The sequence below is a fragment of the Sceloporus occidentalis genome, unplaced genomic scaffold, assembly GCF_023333645.1.
Source record: "Sceloporus occidentalis isolate IW3139 unplaced genomic scaffold, rSceOcc1.0.p SCAF_533, whole genome shotgun sequence".
NCBI classification, from domain to species: Eukaryota; Metazoa; Chordata; class Lepidosauria; order Squamata; family Phrynosomatidae; genus Sceloporus; species Sceloporus occidentalis.
Genome location: NW_028317513.1, coordinates 32,402 through 44,414, shown reverse-complemented (window position 1 = coordinate 44,414; position 12,013 = coordinate 32,402). Strand labels below are relative to the sequence as shown.

Here is a 12,013-nt window from a genome sequence, read left to right as displayed (position 1 = left end):
GGATGCTGCCCGGTTGCTGGAGGAGGGTTTTCGTGAGGGTTTTCGCATTCCGTCTAAGGTTGAGGGTTTATCTGCTCGGTCGCGTAACCTTAAATCGGCGCTTGCCAATCCGTCTGTTGTTTCTGACAAGTTGTTGAAAGAGGTGCGTTTGGGCAGGATGGCGGGTCCGTTTCCTTCCCCCCCTATCCCTGATTTGCGGGTGTCCCCGTTGGGCCTGGTCCCCAAAAAAGAACCAAACAAGTTCCGGTTGATCCATCATTTGTCGTATCCGAAAGGGCAGTCGGTGAATGATGGTATTGACCCGGCTCTGTGTACGGTCTCGTATGCGTCTTTTGATAGGGCGGCGCATTGGGTGAGGGTGTCTGGTAGGGGGGCGTTGTTGGCAAAGGTTGATATTGAGGCTGCCTTCCGTCTCCTTCCTGTTCATCCGGAAAGTTTTCATTTGTTGGGGTGTTTTTGGGGTGATGGGTTTTTTGTTGACAGGTGCCTCCCGATGGGTTGCTCCATTTCTTGCTCGTACTTTGAGACGTTTAGTACGTTCTTGGAGTGGGTGGTTCGGGAGGTTGCGGGTCTCCCTTCTATTATTCATTATTTGGACGATTTTTTGTGTGTGGGTCCGGCGGGTTCTTCTCAGTGTGCGGTTTTGTTGGCCACGATGCAACAGGTGGTACGTCTTTTTGGTGTCCCGTTGGCACCTGATAAGACTGAGGGGCCGTGTAGTTCCTTGTGTTTCTTGGGTATTGAAATTGATTCGGGGGACATGTCTTATCGGCTCCCTGAGGCGAAAGTGGTTGAGCTTCGTTTTTTGGTTGCGAGTTTTCGGCGGCTGCACAAGGTCACTTTGAGGCAATTACAGTCCTTGTTGGGGAAATTGAATTTTGCGTCTCGGGTTATGCCGATGGGCAGGGTTTTTTCGAGGCGTTTGTCTTTGGCGACTGCTGGTGTATCGGCCCCACATCATTTTGTGCGGCTTACGAGATCCCTGAAGGAGGACCTTGAGGTGTGGGATTTGTTTCTGCGTGATTATAATGGTCGGAGGATGGAGGAGCCGGTCACTAATGTGGACCTGGAGTTGTGGACGGATGCCGCGGGTGCGGTGGGGTTCGGTGCTTATTTTGGGGGTAGTTGGTGTGTGGGGAGCTGGCCGGCCGGCTGGGCTCGTGCGGGTTTGACTAAGAATTTGACTTTCCTGGAGTTGTTTCCCATTTTGGTGGCGGTGGAGGTGTGGGGTGATCGTCTCGCTAATCGCCAGGTTCGTTTTTGGTGTGACAACCTTGCCGTGGTTCAGGCGATTTCTAATCTCACCTCCTCTTCGGTTCCCGTGTTGCGCTTGTTGCGGCGCTTGGTGTTGCGTTGTCTTCAGCTTAATATGTGCCTTAGGGCTTCTCATGTTCCTGGTATTGACAATTGTATAGCTGACTCCCTTTCTCGTTTGCAGTGGGACCGATTCTTCGCTTTGGCGCCCGGGGCGGACAAGGTGGGCACGGATTTTCCGGCTTGGATGTGGAGTCTGGGCGAGCTGGAGTAGAGGTCCTTCTGCAACGTTCTCTGGTCCCTGCTACTCGTGGTTTTTACGATCAGGTTTGGGGTGAATGGACTGCTTTTTGGGCCGAGGCGTCCGCCTTGGAACAGGGTCTTAGTAGGGCGGAGTGCCTGTTGTGGCTGGTGGGTTATTGGTTTAGTAGTGGGGTGTCTGTTGCGGGTTTGGGTCGCCGGATGGCTGCTCTTGCTTTTCATTTTAAGGCTGGGGGTGAGCCTGATTTCACTAAAACCTTTATGGTCCGTCAGGCTCTGCGGGGGTATCGGCGGGGTGCTGCTAGGCGTGATTCTAGGAGGCCGGTTTCCTACCCTCTGCTGTTGGATTTGGTGGCGTTTCTAGACGGGGCTTGTGTGTCGCGAGAGGAGTTCTTGTTGTTTCGGCTGGCGTTTGTCCTCGCCTTTTTTGGTGCCTTCCGTATTGGTGAGCTTGTGAGTCCCAGCAAGTCTGTCCCTGGTGGCCTGCTGTTCGATGATGTTTTGCTGTCCGGTGGGGGGGTCCGGTTGGGTCTTCGGAGGTCCAAGACGGATCAGGAGGGCAGGGGTCGTTTTATTGTTTTGCAGTCTCTTCCCGGTTCTTCGGTTTGCCCGCATGACTGTATGGCGGCTTATCTTGCAGTTCGGCCTCAGGTTGGGGGGCCTTTGCTGGTGCATATGGACGGTTCCCATCTGTCCCGGTTTCAGTTCATTGCCTTGTTTAAGCGGGCCCTGGCGTACCTCGGTTTGTCGGCTGATGAGTATGGGTCCCATTCCTTCCGGATTGGGGCGGCTACGGAAGCTGCGCGGTGGGGGTTGCGTCAGGAGGTGATTATGAGGTTGGGCAGGTGGGAGTCTAGCCGTTTTCTGTCGTATGTTCGTCCTCATTTGCTGTGACGGTTGTTTTCTTGACGTTTGTTTTTCTTTGTTTGTTTTTTAGGAGCAGTTTGGATCCTGGGGCACTCCTATGTCTTCTGGGCAGCGCGTCGGGCTGCTGTGCGTCCGAATGGGAGACAGCTGGGTCTTGATCCTGCGCAGTTGACGGTCCGCTGGCTCGGTTTCCGAGGTATGCGTTGGGATCGTGTGTCCCGAGAGGTGTCTCGCCACGTTCAGATCCATGGGGTGCCCCGGATCCTGCTCCTGCATGTCGGTGGGAATGATTTGTGTTCGGTTCCTATCCGGGCGCTGATAGCTGATATTAAGGCAGACCTGCTTCAGCTTTGGGCCGCTTACCCGGAGACGGTGTTCGTTTGGTCTGAGATAGTGTGCCGTTTGCGTTGGCGTGGTGCCAACTCGTTGGCCGGTATTGAACGGGCACGCAAGCAGGTTAATAGGTCGGTTTCGCGTTTTGTGGCTTTTCGGGGTGGCATAGTGGTTAGGCATAGGGACTTGGTGGGTGACGTTGCGGGGTTGTTCCGTGATGACGGTGTTCATTTGTCCGACATTGGTCTGGACATTTGGCTGCTGGACGTTCGGTCCGGTTTAGAGAGGGCCGAGGCTGTGTTGGGGAGCCGGTGAAGCGCAAGGGGTCGCGTTCTCCGGCCTTGGCCGGGTACTCTGGTTTGGTTAAGCTGGTACGGTGCAGGAGTTAACCATCTAGGTATGGTTACTTGTGGTGCACAGAGGTGTAAGTGCAGGACACTCCAGGGGCATGCGCCTCTGTGAATCGTAAGGTCATGTGACTGCCGCGCTAGGGGACGCCGGCAGTTCCAGCAGAGATACAGGTGGCCACGCCCATACCAGCAGGCTATTAATTTGGTTATTAATGGTTACAATTGGTTATGTTGTCTTTCGTTTTGACAATAATTATTGATATATGTTGTGTCAAATTTGTTGTGTTTATAATATTTGACACTTTATGACATATTAATAAAGGTTGAGTGTCGCGGTGCTGAGGTGTTTAAGTCCGCACCGCGGACAAATAATTCCATTCTGACGTTAATAAAATTTTGAAATAAAGAAGTGTCTCTTGTTTTATTTGTGAAAGAGGTACCGAAACTGGACGCTACTTCATTCAAGAACAGCCCCGGAGGGAAAGAATTGGACAGAGGGGCCCCATGAATGTAGTGCGGACGAGGTACCCATGGTCAAGCCGGTTTAAGGGGTTAAGGCATGACTAAGCGGAAATTTTAGCACGGAAGGAGTTAAGTTTGGAGGCACGTGCAGGGCCAGAGGGGAGGGGGTAATTACCCTCCCTGGGGGATATATAAGGAAGGGTCGTGGTCTATAGGGGCAATTATTTTCAAAGAGATTTTTCCCGCCCATCCCTCCCCTAATTTTTGGCTCTGCCGGGTACTCTGGTTTGGTTAAGCTGGTACGGTGCAGGAGTTAACCATCTAGGTACGGTTACTTGTGGTGCACAGAGGTGTAAGTGCAGGACACTCCAGGGGCATGCGCCTCTGTGAATCGTAAGGTCATGTGACTGCCGTGCTAGGGGACGCCGGCAGTTCCAGCAGAGATACAGGTGGCCACGCCCATACCAGCAGGCTATTAATTTGGTTATTAATGGTTACAATTGGTTATGTTGTCTTTCGTTTTGACAATAATTATTGATATATGTTGTGTCAAATTTGTTGTGTTTATAATATTTGACACTTTATGACATATTAATAAAGGTTGAGTGTCGCGGTGCTGAAGTGTTTAAGTCCGCACCGCGGACAAATAATTCCATTCTGACGTTAATAAAATTTTGAAATAAAGAAGTGTCTCTTGTTTTATTTGTGAAAGAGGTACCGAAACTGGACGCTACTTCATTCAAGAACAGCCCCGGAGGGAAAGAATTGGACAGAGGGGCCCCATGAATGTAGTGCGGACGAGGTACCCATGGTCAAGCCGGTTTAAGGGGTTAAGGCATGACTAAGCGGAAATTTTAGCACGGAAGGAGTTAAGTTTGGAGGCACGTGCAGGGCCAGAGGGGAGGGGGTAATTACCCTCCCTGGGGGATATATAAGGAAGGGTCGTGGCCTATAGGGGCAATTATTTTCAAAGAGATTTTTCCCGCCCATCCCTCCCCTAATTTTTGGCTCTGCCGGGTACTCTGGTTTGGTTAAGCTGGTACGGTGCAGGAGTTAACCATCTAGGTATGGTTACTTGTGGTGCACAGAGGTGTAAGTGCAGGACACTCCAGGGGCATGCGCCTCTGTGAATCGTAAGGTCATGTGACTGCCGCGCTAGGGGACGCCGGCAGTTCCAGCAGAGATACAGGTGGCCACGCCCATACCAGCAGGCTATTAATTTGGTTATTAATGGTTACAATTGGTTATGTTGTCTTTCGTTTTGACAATAATTATTGATATATGTTGTGTCAAATTTGTTGTGTTTATAATATTTGACACTTTATGACATATTAATAAAGGTTGAGTGTCGCGGTGCTGAGGTGTTTAAGTCCGCACCGCGGACAAATAATTCCATTCTGACGTTAATAAAATTTTGAAATAAAGAAGTGTCTCTTGTTTTATTTGTGAAAGAGGTACCGAAACTGGACGCTACTTCATTCATGCTTTCAATGAAGAAAAAAGAGAAAAGACAAAGATAAGCATTTTATTGTATAAAGTGGTGATACTGGAGCAGGAATAACATCTGAGCATAGGGGAGTGATGTTGGGCCACCCCTCTCAGCTGCTAATGTCCTCTTGTCTGATCACCACCTACCCTTTTGACCCTATCCCCTTAGCAATCTTTTAACCTCTCTTTTTCCATTGGTGTGCTCCTATCGCCCCTTCAAAGATGTCCTCTTGTCTCCCATTATAAAAAGCATATATATTATATTATAGTATATATCTATATACCGTTGTTGTGGTCTTTTTTCATGTATCACCAATTCACTCAGTGCTTCTCACAGTAAGGGTGATGACAAAACTACAACTGTCAGACAATCTGTTACAGGGTCACCGTACCCAAGGCTGGGTCCCCCTGTTTGAGGGCTGAGGAATCACCGGTCAGTCCCTCATACGGATCGCACTCAGCTATCTACGGATCATCCAGACCACCATTCGTAGTAAACCAAGAAGAACTCTCTTTATTACAAACACACAGAATTTATATACAATCTCAATGCAATGTGTACCGAACCCAACCCCCAATCCCATCAGCCACATCCCATCACAAATCCCATCAGTATACAGGGGATGTATCAGGTGAGGGGATTACAGAATACAATGGGTTCCCCCACCTGTGTTATCCCCCCTGTAGTGCGGGTGCCGTCTGGGCAGACAGGGCTGTGTTGGCTGATTAAGAGCCCCAGCCAGATTATAGGATCGTCTCTTTGAAGGCTGGGGCTGAATCCACATCAGTCTCTGGGCCGGTTACACAATAAACACAATATAATATATTACCGGGTCACGGGATACGGAACCGGACACAAAAGTGCTCCGTGACCCGGCTAAACTTCATATGACATATGAGCCAGCTAGCCTGGCCCTGTCACAGATCTCCCCCTTGACCAACGGTCCGGCAGACCAGGCAGATCCTCACGGGTCTGCTGCAGGCTGTCCGAGTGGATAAAGTTCAATGGTGCAGGCCTTAGTTCATGGCCCCCTTTGTCAGAATCATCCATTGAAGGTGGGCCAGGGCCCTGGTTGCCCAAAAGGATAGTCAGTAGTCCTCTGTGAATTGGAGGACGGTCCCAGCTCAGCCGGGGGCACATGGCTATCCCCCTCACCGGGGTAACAGGGGCACGTGGAGACTCTTGCTCCCTAGTCTTGGGAACTGAGTCTGGGGCAGCTGCCAGGCCAGGGTGGTTGCATGGAAGGAAAACCCTGCTGATCGGGCCGGGGCACTCGGGGAACCAGGGAAACACGTAGAGGTAGTAAGAGGGGCCTCTACCGGGACACTGGAGTGACCTAGGGGACACTCTGGGACAGGAACAGGTGCCCTTACAGGGTTATTGGGCGAGCTAAGCAGCTCTGCGGGGTACTCAGGGGACCCAGGGGAATACTCCGGGGCAGGGACAGGTGCCAATAGTGGACCACCGGGAGGGTTAAGCAGACCCTCGATCTTCCTCTCTGGGACAGGTGCCTCTGCCTGGGCACGGGGAGAGTCAGAGGAACACTCTGGGACAGTGACCTGGGCTTCTACCAGGACACTTGGGGAACCAGGGATCACTTCGGAGAACACAGGGATAGGAGCCAGGGCCTGCGCCAGGCTACTGAGAGGACCCAGGGAACTCGGCAGCCCCTCTGGCGTCCTCGCTAGGTCGGGGAACGGTGCCTCTACCGGGTCACCGGGGACTTCATAGGGAACCTCTGGGGCAGTGACCCGGGCTTCTTCCAGGACACTCGGGCAATCAGGGGGACAGTCTGGGGCACTGGCTTCTACGGGCATAGATAGGGGTTTGGTGAGGGGGAATGTGCCACTTACTCGGGCGGTGGGGACAGTCATCTCTTCTGCCGTGGTAGAGCAGCCAGGGTTGTTGGTGGGGACATGGGTCGGAGCTTTTGGCTTCCTCCTCCGCTTCTTCTTGCTGGTGAGGACCTCGGTTCTTCTCGCCAGGACAGGGGCAATGGAGTAGGTGAAGAGGACCTCGGTCCCACTCCCGCAAGTTGTAGTACCATGCTCCCAGTCTCCTTGTAACTCCTGGAGCTCCACTCTCCGCAGCAATTCTTTATAGTCCCTCTCGAGCTGCCATTCCTCTTGGACCAGGCAATCCATAACAGCCTCCAGCTCGGGGGGAATAGCATAAACCAGGACTTCTGCACGGTTGTCCCAGATTGTATCCCTGCGGTACTGGCACGGGCTTCCGAAGGACGAGTCAAATTGGAAGGCATCATATATCAGTCCTGGGTCGACGGGGCTATACAGCATCAGAGGGTCGCTGTGGTCTTCACCTGCTAACTGCTGGGAGAATCCCTGGTAGCGGCTCTGGAGGTCGAGCTCTGCATATATGAGATCCCTCAATTCGTCTTCCCACTCCGGCAACGGGTTCTCCCCCAGGAGTGGAACTCGTATATCCCACATTGTCCAGTACTGTGCCCAGTACGTTTCAAAGTGGGGATGGGAGAAATCATCCCTCCAGTCTGCAGGCGCAGACTCTAACTGCCTCTGCTGGTGTTCCAGCTCACACACCTCGGCTGTAACCCGGTCTGTCTCACCCTCTGGTTCTCAGAAGGGTTGGATATCCTGGTATGATATTTTGGTGGTCTGTTCCCCTAGTCTGGGAGATACAGACCCACTCTGGCTCAGTTCCTGGTGACACATTTTAATCACCGCCGTCACTTGCTCCGATGTAGCCCCTCCTGGGTACAGGGATAGGTGCCATAGAATGTTCTTTTGTAGAGCACTCAGTCCGAGGCTCTCCTCTGGGCCATCCTGGTGCCGGTCCATCTCTCTGCAGTCCGCAATCAGAGTAGCCTTTTCTTTGCTACAAACCTCCAGGAGCTCTCTCGGTGTCTCTCGTCTGCAATCCCAGTTGGTGGTTTGGATTTCACCCAAGTCGTGGGATTCTTCCCACCGCTGCCAACCAATGTTACAGGGTCACCGTACCCAAGGCTGGGTACCCCTGTTTGAGGGCTGAGGAATCACCAGTCAGTCCCTCATATGGATAGCACTCAGCTATCTACGGATCATCCAGACCACCATTCGTAGTAAACCAAGAAGAACTCTCTTTATTACAAACACACAGAACTTATATACATTCTCAATGCAATGTGTACCGAACCCAACCCCCAATCCCATCACTCACATCCCATCACAAATCCCATCAGTATACAGGGGATGTATCAGGTGAGGGGATTACAGAATACAATGGGTTCCCCCACCTGTGTTATCCCCCCTGTAGTGCGGGTGCCGTCTGGGCAGACAGGGCTGTGTTGTCTGATTAAGAGCCCCAGCCAGATTATAGGATCGTCTCTTTGAAGGCTGGGGCTGAATCCACATCAGTCTCTGGGCCGGTTACACAATAAACACAATATAATATATTACCGGGTCACGGGATACGGAACCGGACACAAAAGTGCTCCGTGACCCGGCTAAACTTCATATGACACATGAGCCAGCTAGCCTGGCCCTGTCACACAATCGACATACCCAAACACTAGATAAAGCGGGCTCTGCTCCAAAGACATCCCGATGTAACTGCTGTCCTCCCTTCCCTCCCCTCTCTGGACTGGGAAGCTGTCAAGAATACTCTTTAATAACGCTTCCCCGGGTTAGTTTACATTTTCATCAGGCAGGGGAGTGATGTTTGCCCCAACCCCAACCCCAACCCCAACCCCAACCCCAACCCCTGCCTATTAACACAGAGAGACCTTCATGTAGCCCATCCAGGGAGGTTCCCCAGAAATGCATTATCTGGAATGCGACAAGAACTTTAGCAACAGAAGCCATAAAGAGCAGAAAAGCAAGCGACGAGGATGGGATTCGAACCCACGCGTGCAGAGCACAATGGATTAGCAGTCCATCGCCTTAACCACTCGGCCACCTCGTCAAGATGAGTGCACTGCTGTTGGCTCACTCTTTGTCCATGTGAACTTACATTACATCTAGGACTAACTAATTGATCTCCCAACCACCGCTTCCATCATGTTCTGTCCGACCACTGGAATCCCTATGGATTTCCAAGTCTTGTGTTACAGCTGCATTGGTGGTTCAGTGGTAGAATTCTCGCCTCCCACGCTGGAGACCCGGGTTCGATTCCTGGCCAGTGCAAGCCTCTTTTTCAGAGCATTGGTAAGTCAGGTCTCCGGAAAAGCGAGGTGCGTTTTACCCATTCTGAAGGAAATTCTTCTTTGCTATGTTGCAATGCATTACGTATGAAGAGCTTAAACAACAGAACCCTGGAAGAATTTGCCTTGTTAGCGCGGTAGGTAGCGTATCAGTCTCATAATCTGAATGTCGTGAGTACGATCCTCACACAGGGCACGCATTTTTTTTAACAGCTACACGTATAATCAACTCACTTATTGATTCCCCATCAACCGCTTGTCGTGTTTTCAAGCTCGGTGTCGCAAATGCATTGGTGGTTCAGTGGAAGAACTGTGAGCCTATGCGAACTATACTATTGCAAGACTAGAAAGGTGGGCCTTGTATTTAAAGACATTTTAAAACCTCAAGAGCGTCTGACCTCATGGCGCAACGGTAGCGCGTCTGACTCCAGATCAGAAGGTTGCGTGTTCAAATCACGTCGGGGTCATTTGCGTTTTTTTTTTATGAAAACTAGAGACATTACCTTAGTATTGAAGGGGTCATCTCGTGAAACAGTAATGCTTTCAATGAAGAAAAAAGAGAAAAGACAAAGATAAGCATTTTATTGTATAATCTTTTAACCTCTCTTTTTCCATTGGTGTGCTCCTATCGCCACTTCAAAGATGTCCTCTATATGTATACATTATACAGGGGCCGGCTCACCGATTTATCTATACATTATACCAGGGGCCGGTCACTGATTTATCTATACATTATACAGGGCCGGTCACTGATTTATCTATATATTATACAGGGGCCGGCTCACTGATTTATCTATACATTATACAGGGGGCCGGTCACTGATTTATCTATACATTATACACGGGCCCAGCTGGGGGGTTATGAGTTAAGGGGGTCGCTCTCTGCTGGGGGTTGTGTGGATAGGGGGCCACTCTCTGCCGGGGGGGTTATGCAGATAGGGGGCCGCTCTCTGCCAGGGGGTTATGGCACTTTCTGTGCACATCACTTCTGTGAAAGTAGTGGAGACAATGAGAGACGAAGGTTAAATATATAACATTTTATTTATCCACATAAAATAGCTTTTGTTTTGTTTTTTATTACTGTCACATCCGTCGCACGTGTTCACAGCCGCAGCGCATCGCGTCTTGAACCCGCCCGCCGCTGTGTCTACAAAGCCTCCCCTGCATCGCTTGGATTTTTAGGTGCCGCAGAGGTGGGCATTGTAATGCTTTATTGGACCTGAAAGGGTTAAGGTGAGAAACCATAATCCTCTCCCAGAACCCTGCAGAACATTGCACAGTCCCCAGAACCAGCAGAACATTACACAATTCCCAGAACCTTGCAAAATATTGCATTGTCCCCAGAACCCTGAACCCTGCAGAACATTGCACAGTCCCCAGAACCAGCAGAACATTACACAATTCCCAGAACCTTGCAAAATATTGCATTGTCCCCAGAACCCTGAACCCTGCAGAACATTGCACAGTCCCCAGAACCAGCAGAACATTACACAATTCCCAGAACCTTGCAAAATATTGCATTGTCCCCAGAACCCTGAACCCTGCAGAACATTGCACATTTCTCAGAGCCTTGCAGAACATTGCACTGTTCCCAGAACCTTGCAGAACATTTCGCAGTTCTCAGAACCTTGCAGAACATTGCATTGTCCCCGGGAACCCTGCAGAACATTGCATTGTCCTCAGAACCCTGCAGAGCACAATTCCCAGAAGTCCTATTGAAAGAAGTCTAGAAAACAGTACAGCTTTCTGTGAGCCCCGCACATGCTCTGTTTTCAGAACATTGCAGCATTCTCCGAAGTCTGCAGAGCATCGCCCCATTCCCAGTTATCTGCAGAACATTGCAGCATTCTCCGAAGTCTGCAGAGCATCGCCCCATTCCCAGTTATCTGCAGAACATTGCAGCATTCTCTGAAGTCTGCAGAGCATCGCTCCATTCCCAGTTATCTGCAGAACATTGCAGCATTCTCTGAAGTCTGCAGAGCATCGCCCCATTCCCAGTTATCTGCAGAACATTGCAGCATTCTCTGACGTCTGCAGAGCATCGCTCCATTCCCAGTTATCTGCAGAACATTGCAGCATTCTCTGACGTCTGCAGAGCATCGCTCCATTCCCAGTTATCTGCAGAACATTGCAGCATTCTCTGACGTCTGCAGAGCATCGCTCCATTCCCAGTTATCTGCAGAACATTGCAGCATTCTCTGAAGTCTGCAGAGCATCGCTCCATTCCCAGTTATCTGCAGAACATTGCAGCATTCTCTGACGTCTGCAGAGCATCGCTCCATTCCCAGTTATCTGCAGAACATTGCAGCATTCTCTGAAGTCTGCAGAGCATCGCTCCATTCCCAGTTATCTGCAGAACATTGCTGTGTTGATTGTAGTCTGTTTCTGGAGAGAAATGGAAGATATGAATAAGCTCTTAACCATCCAACGATGCCGTCCACAGGGTGGTTCTTGCCAATTCTGCCACTTTCTCGCAGGGCATTTGTGTGTGGGGGGGGATAATGAGCTTCTGTCCATCAATCCCTCCCCATGTCCACTGAAAGACGCATGCACAAGATAAACGCAGACAGCGAGATAAAAAACAGGACTAAATGTCTTTTTATACACCAGAGCCAACCCATTGCATTGGGTGGGGCTGCAGAAAGACACACCCTCTGCATACAGCAGGGGTGGGGCAATAGGAGACCACTCCTCTGAGGAACTGGGTTACAAAATTAGAGCCGAATTCTGATATGTGTGTGCGTGCAGATCGATCTACGCCAACACACGCAAGAGCCGAGCCAGTGTTCGACAATCCTCTGTGCCAATGGCTCCTCCGCTCCCGTGAGAAGTAATAAGGCA

General features: G+C 50.7%; 3 non-coding genes across 3 annotated transcripts; 2 read left to right on the top strand and 1 right to left on the bottom strand.

Moving 5' to 3' along the window:
* Positions 1–8,852: 8,852 nt before the first annotated feature.
* On the bottom strand, positions 8,853–8,934 carry TRNAS-GCU (transfer RNA serine (anticodon GCU)). The gene has a single exon. It is a non-coding gene; the product is annotated as a tRNA-Ser (tRNA).
* Positions 8,935–9,084: 150 nt separating this feature from the next.
* On the top strand, positions 9,085–9,155 carry TRNAG-CCC (transfer RNA glycine (anticodon CCC)). Its single transcript has one exon. It is a non-coding gene; the product is annotated as a tRNA-Gly (tRNA).
* A 412-nt stretch (positions 9,156–9,567) lies between these two features.
* On the top strand, positions 9,568–9,639 carry TRNAW-CCA (transfer RNA tryptophan (anticodon CCA)). Its single transcript has one exon. It is a non-coding gene; the product is annotated as a tRNA-Trp (tRNA).
* Positions 9,640–12,013: the final 2,374 nt, after the last annotated feature.